The sequence below is a fragment of the Epinephelus moara genome, chromosome 1, assembly GCF_006386435.1.
Source record: "Epinephelus moara isolate mb chromosome 1, YSFRI_EMoa_1.0, whole genome shotgun sequence".
NCBI lineage: Eukaryota > Metazoa > Chordata > Actinopteri > Perciformes > Serranidae > Epinephelus > Epinephelus moara.
Window position 1 is genome coordinate 14555322 of NC_065506.1, and position 7829 is coordinate 14563150.

A 7829-nucleotide genomic window follows, 5' to 3' on the forward strand; every position below is an offset into this window, starting at 1 on the left:
AAACAATACTCTCTGTGCCCATTGAATACAATGTATGTAAATGCAGTGAAAGAAACTTCCTCCATGGATGAGCTAGCAACCAAGCCCTTGTATTTTGTTTTGACAGGACAGGTCTGCCCTGAGTCAGGGGTGACTGCCAGGTTCACAGTTTCTGACAGACATCTTGGCTCTTCCCTTTCTTCTGTGCCTTCCTGTTCTGCTCTGCTGACTCTGCTCTCGTCAGCTTCTCCGGCCATTATATGCGTACAGTAAAAGAAGTTAGCACTATGGAATTAGTCGTCCAGTGTGTGGCATTTTAATTCTTGCTGGGAGGAGCAGAAGATGAAGATTTCCTCCCCTTAAAATGTGTTTTTCTTATGTTTATTTCCCATAAAATGTCTGATCTTGACTATACTGAATTTTATCTGTGCAAAGTTTGTCACTAGAGAGGTTTTTATCTCTTCCCTAAAATTTGAGATCCAAACGTAAGCTAGATTTGGTACATTACTAATATTAAAGCAAATCACTTCTAATATGCAAATGAAAAAACAAACAAGCTCTCCAGTGCAGAGAGGAGGTATTACAATTAATATAAAAATCTTAGCTAGATGAAAGATATCTTTGCTCAAACTTCAATTAGACCTCTTGTAGTCTATAATTATGTAATAACACTGTGAACACACTGTCACATTGTAGCAGATATTATTGTATGTTTCACAACCACTAACACCATGTCAGTCCCTTCCAGTTAAAAGCTAACAAACCTTGTAAACAAATAAAGGATGGTAGCCTAACTACACTTTTCATTCTGATGTGTTAGCTAGTTGCTGATTTTGGTGCACAACAGACTTCTCATCTGAGTTTAGATCTGACTGAGGCTCAAACATGTATGGTGGATCTCTCCAATGTCTCCTTAATGCTGACCCTAGCCATCTTGATGCTCCATGCTCTTTTAAACAGTCAACCTAGCCAGATCCAGAAATTTTATTGAGATAGAAAGGGTATATTTGTTTCGTTTCGTTTTTTTAATCACTTTAATGTTGGGAAGACCATGGTGAACAAAATATTCATGACAGCAAAGTACTTTAAAACGTGTCTGGTGCAGAACTTAAATAAATTTATACTATAAAATACCATGCCATAAAATACTTGTGACCTACACTTACTGCCCTAGACAATCACTCAAACTCAGTACATAAATAATTGCATCAGACTCTGCCTCCCGACCCATTTCCTCACAATGCTCTGTGTTTGGAACGGGTACCAGTGTAACAGAGCACAGTGGGACATTTCTGACCTGGACTGCAAAAGATTACAATTTAAGAAGTACTGAAAATGGATCCTCCTTTTAAGAATGATATTAATTCATTAAAATAATTCTTGATTTGCTTGACACCAATCCTGTTGAAGAAATCTCTAACGCACATTTCCTTAATTTCAAAGGAATTAAACCATGTTAAAGTACTGTCTACATGGACTTTGTTCAGGGTGTGTTCCTGACTTTTGTGCATTGCATGCAGGCAAAGTCTCTCCCCACGAGGGCCAGAATACTGAAACATGATGATGAAAGTTTCTATTGTTCTATTATGAACTAGCAATTTAATAAACGTCTTTTCATCTTTCTCTGAGCTGCCTTGGTTTAAGTCTGCTGGAGTACTATGGATGTTTCATCCCCACACCAAGCAGCACCTTCTTCACTTGTTTGATTACCCACCACTGCATTGCTCTCCTCTTACTGTATGATTGTTAAGGTACCCAAAGTCTCCACTTAGAGCTTGGATCATGTAACTATCTCCCTTACAGCACCCTTAACGAGGTGTTATATATAGTATTTTAACATTAAACACTAAACTAGTTTTGAAACATTAGAATACAAATTTAGACAACAAATAACACTGTCATAAGATTACTGGTCTACACTGTTGGTTCTGTATGACTAGGCAGGAAATCTACTGGAATGCCTCACAGCAAAAACCGGAGGTGGGCACCGTTCTTATCGTGTAAATGCAGCTAAATGTCTAACAATGGCAGATGCTGGAAGATTTCAAATGCCGCTGGGAAAATGACTGCTGACAGTTGAGCAGTAGTGCAAAGATCCCCTCTTCTCATTTCTCAGTTTGTACATCCTCTTGTCCTTTCCTTGCCTCCTCTCCTCACGTCTTAGTCCCTCCCACCTGAAATGCGAGCAGAGGAGGCAAGGAAAAGACACAAGGAGAGAGGAGTCGAGGCAACAGACATTTAAAAAAATAAGACATGTGCTTCGGAGCTGTCACTGTGAAGGAACACTTTAAATATGACGTGTGGCACAGCTGCATCATCAGCTGTGTGTCATGCCTCTTTCATTCTTCACAGGTGCAAGACTTCTGCAAAGGATACACCTGTGCATCCTTGCTCATACCTCCTCCAGCAAGCCTCCTCTCTCTTCAAGATGCATTTTAGAAATTGAGATATCCCCAAGATGGCATGTTGAAATTGATTTTGGAGTCACAGGGAGGAGGACAGAGGGGCAAAAAGCAACATCTCTCTGATATGAAGCAACAGGGTTAATGGGAAATGAGATATCATTTTAAGAATTGCAAACACAAATGTCACAACTGCTATAAGACTGAGGCTAATAATCACCTTAACTATGGTTTTATACATGTATGTTTACTGTATTGTTTAAACAGTTTATTATGTTGGTTTTGCATCCGTTTCCAAGGAAATTTAGATCTTCCATCGTGTGTGAGTAACGTTGTAATTGTAATGTTTGAAATAAAATACTAATTGGGGCATTTGATGAGATAATAAAAACAATGGGATCTGGTATCTGTGATGATTTGTACATGTCAAAATATTTAAAGATTCAAACATCATGTTTCTCCTTCTTTTGATGCCCAGTTTAAACCAGGACACTCAACCTAAAAATATGTTTATGTGGATTTTATTTCTATCCGACAAAGGTTTTAAAGCATTCACAAAGACGCCTTGACTAAGATACATTTCACAAACAGACTTATATAAGACAGTCCATGTTGGATATTGTAGTGTTGTATAATGAATCAAACGTCTACTCGCTCGTCCCAGTGGGAAGCATCCGTGGCACATGGCTTTTCATTCCTGGTACACACGAACATGCTGTGACTGCTCCCATATTGAACACATCTGTGGAGCAAAGTGCTGCCAAGGCCAAACACGGTGAAGAGTAATTAATCTTTGCATTCATATCATTGTTTGAAGGCAGCAAAAGAGGGAATAAAAAGCCTTGGAAAGAAAGAAAACAGATTTAAGCTCATTTGATAAAAAGTAATTAATGATTGCACTGTTTATTTTTCCTCCAAACACTGTTTGTTTCCCTATAGTTGCTGGCACATTCCCCTCTTTGGCAATGGGTTGACATCCTAATGACTGTGTGTTCTGCAGGTCGCTGACAGGTTTGCAAATGTTCTTCCTCTATTGAGCTGCTTTGGTATTCCCAAGCAAAGCTGCATCTCAGCCTGTGGCTTCAAACGATATTCCAGCAAGTGCTATACAACATGTTTAGCAGTGGACACAATTAATGGGCTTGCCTCTTTTGCATGGGTAAAGTGATTTAAGCCGTGGCAGGTGCCTCTGAGCGCAAAGAGTCGCTGCACAAAGAGCGCTGCTGTCCGGGCTTTGTAGACAGGATATCCACAGATGTGGAGCCAGACCAGATGGCATGTACATCTGAGACAGAGGGGGAAGCTGGAGACAGAGGGATAAAGACACACAGAGTTGGAGGGGGACAAGGACAAGGGCCAGACACAGGCCTGCATTAAGCTATGCGAGCGTGGCCATGTGTGCCTGACATTTAGCCGGCCCCCAACTCTCCATTGACTCACTCTGCGTAGCTCAAAACATGCCTGCAGGCCACAGAGGACAATGACTGCCTTCTCCTTTAACCAGCATCAAAAGGAGAGATGAAAACGGCCACACGATAGAGCGGCCGTCAGAAGTGTAAAAACGCAAATGTAATATATGAATATAGCTCTGTGGTGTGCCTCATCCTGAGGACCAGCCTTTAAACAAATTGGCCTTGTTCAGCTTCGCCCACCCCCGACCACTTCATATCTGGAGTATAATTTGTCTGGAGAGAATGTGAGATATGTGAAGAGAAGTAATGCATAAAATCAGAAAAATTCCTCCCTTTGTTCCGTTGGTGTCTTTTTCCATCTGAGTCCATGTGGTTGCATAACAATGGGACAAAGAGAATATGAGATGAAAGCATTAGAGCGATTTAAATAACTTTGTCTGCTTGTGAAACAAAGACACAGAGATACAGAGAGAAATAGAAAGAGAGGGAGAGCAACAGGAATGAGTGTCACCCAATTAAAGGTTCAGCGCAGCCTGTGGGAGAGCCAGAGAAACTATTACCCGGCTGCGGTTACAAAGCTCTCTACGGGCTCTAATCTTTAAAAGTGATTAGATGCCCTGCTATGCCCTGCGAAGGCTAATTGTGTCAGCTATTATTTGTGTGTTTTAAAGGTCAAAGATCGGAATTAAAATTTAGATTTCATGCCAATAATGGATAACACGTAAGACTATACATGACGTTAAACCACACACTATGTATCTCAGGCTTGCTGCTCACACTCAGACAGAGAAATGGAGCAGTGTAGTGAGGTGCATTAAGTTTAATTTTAATTAAATGTATAACTTGGTTTCGTAGTTTTTATTCTTTCATGACTTACTCCACCAAAGTTAATCCTGAAGAAAATCTGTTTTTGTGGATTTGGCAGCATTTGTGGTGACAGGTGATCACATCAAAGGTACTCTACTACAGCGTTATTACAGAGAAAGAGAAGGAAAACTTTTGAGATTCCCAGAAACTGAAAGACCAATGTTATCATAAGGGATGTATTAATAATAATTACCTTAAGTAATTAACTTTATTTATAAAGCACTTTTCAAAGCAAAGTTATGAGGTGCTTTACATGGTTGATCCCAGATTTAAAACAATGTAGGATTCAAGCAAATAGAAAGAGGCAATTTTAAGGAAAACAAAGAACAATAAAAATACATTAAAGATAAAATACCATCACTGAAGCAGATAAGCAAAGCTGGCAACTAATTGCCCTATAGACTGCACTGAGGCATAGCAAATCAAACGATTAGAGTAATACAAAATAAAAGAATACACTGATGACAACACAAGATAATAACAATAAAAATAATCAAATGAGACATATATAAAATAAACTGTGTGCTGAAATTAATAAAAGGCTATTTTTTTAACAGATAAGTCTAAAGAAGTGATGTAAAAGACGTCACTGATTCAGCAGCCTCAGATCCTCAGGCAGGGAGTTCCAGAGCTGAGGGGCCTTGACTGCAAAAGCCCGGTCACCCTTAGTTTTGAGCCGGGACTGAGGAACAGCTTACAGAGCCCTGCCTTAGGATCTGATGCTGCGCCCTGGCTCATAGGGGAACAGCATTTCAGCAATGTAGCTGGAGGCTAAGGCTAAGTGCCTTAAAAGTGATCAGTAAAATCTTAAAATCGATTCTAAAACTGACTGGTAACAGGTGAAGAGAGGCTAAAACAGGGCTGATATGGTCATGTGTTCTGGCGTTTGTTAAAAGCTGAGCAGCTGCGTTTGCACTAGCTGCAGCCATGATATGGCTTTTTGGCTCAAAAACTGAGCCTAACCATGAGGGGAAAAAAGCATGAATGACTTTCTTAAGATAATGTTGATTGTTGTTGTAGAATAGTGATGGATTTTGGAGGACCAAAGAGGATTATTTCTCATTTACTGTCATTTAACTGGAGAAGGTTTTGGGACATCCAGCACTTTACGTCAGACAGACAAGATAAAAGATGATTTAAATTGCCTTCCTCACTGATTTTTAACGGAACATATATTTGTGTGTCATCTGCATAGCAATGGCACTGGATATTGTGTTTATTTATGATGTGACCACGCAGAAGAATGCATATGCAGAACAACAGGTGGCTGAGGATGGAGCCATGAGGAACACCACAGGTCAGAGGGGTCACAGAGAAGGAGGCATTGCCAATGATGACTGAGAAAGACCAGTTTGATTAATATGTTTTTGAACCATTTTAGGGCAGTATCCCTGATGCCAACCCACTTTTCAAGGCGATCCAATAGGATCGAGTGATCAAACATAGTAATATAGTTTACATTACATGGATCAATACTTTAATGCTTTCCTCTTGTTTTCAACTCACATTTTGACAAAAACAAAGAGGCACATTTTTGACTTGCATCCCAAAGATCCTTTGATCTTTCATTTCCCACTACCATCAGATTACAATTTCTCCTTGTTAGACACTTTGTTACAGAATACAACAACATTTACCACAAAAATTCCTGACCAAACTCCACTGAGAGGCCACTCACTTAGTTACAAATCTGTTAACATGCTACTGCTACCATAGACTGTATAAGAAGAAGTGGACATAGCCACCACAACGTCACCACTGGATTGTGGATTACTGTTTTGAAGCCTCAAGTTCAGCGCCAAAAAGCCAGAAGTGACCATATTTAGACAAGAGGGTGGATCTGACTGAGAACCTGAGGACATTACCGTGGGAGTGACTTGTCAGTCACAGATTAGCTACAGCCTAAAGCATGACCTGCTTTATCATTTGTTTTACCTTAAGGGACCATAATATACAAAATGGACATCATGCTGTATTCAGAAAGACTTAAGTTCATAAACTCATTAGGAAAATGCTTACTGAGTTAATAAATCAGTGAGATTTAAGTTCATTTTGGCATAGACTTCTATACAAGTGGAGTCACCCCCTGCTGGCCATCAGAGAAGGGCAGGTTTTCAGACCTGGAGGTAATTCGACTAAAAGTTAAGTTAAAAGTTGAGCAAAATGACCACGATAGAGCTAAGTTCACAATTTTACACTTACTTACTTTCTTGCCAATTGTTAGATGAGGAGATTGATACCATTCTTATGTCTAGCCCCTTTCCAGTGCACAAAACCCCACTTAAACCTGCTAATATCTGGCTTTTTCATCTATAGAGAAAGGTTACAATCGGCATTGACTCCTGGGTCAAATGACTCTGCGGTAGTCACAGGTAATTTATTGGTTCCAGCTCTGATTGGCTTCCACTGGCACTGATATATGGAGACAATTTGCCGGTGCGATGCAATGACAGGCCGTCTGAAAATACTATCCGTCTCCACCCAAGCAGCACTCCAACATCGTTCCAAATTAATCTGCACCAAGTTTGAGAGAGAGACTGAATAAGTAAGATATATAAAAAAGAAGTAACCACCACATTTTCACTGGCCTCCATGCTGCCTGTGTGTGTGTGTGTGTGTGTGTGTGTGCGTGTGTGTGTGTGTGTGTGTGTGTGTGTGTGTGTGTGACATTGAACGTGACAGCAGAGCAGTGTACACAAAGCAGTCTATCAACTATTTCTTGCAGGTTGTTTCAAAAACCCACATACACACACATATGTGTTAGCATGGAGCTAGAGCTTTGAGCACCTTTGTTGGCTTGAGGAAAGTTTTAGAAATATAGAACCACCATGGCTCAAAAATTCATAATAGAAAGAGTAAGAGGAAGAGAAAGATAATTGATCTTGTTTGCAGTTTGAGGTGTAATGTAAACAGTTTTACAGACATCTCTTTCATAATGAGGGTCTATGGGGGAAATGCATTTTGGGCCACAGGGGATTTTGTCACTGCAATACCACAAGTGGCCGCTGGCAAAAATTAGCTGGAAAGCCTAGCAGCGTTCCTGGAGGCCTAACCCAGATGCTACGGACGAAATAATTACAGCCAGTTACTCCCTGTAATACCACAAATAGCTGTATTTACTTTATTATTTGTTAAGTATTTAGCAAACAAGATCCAACATGTAAATTAG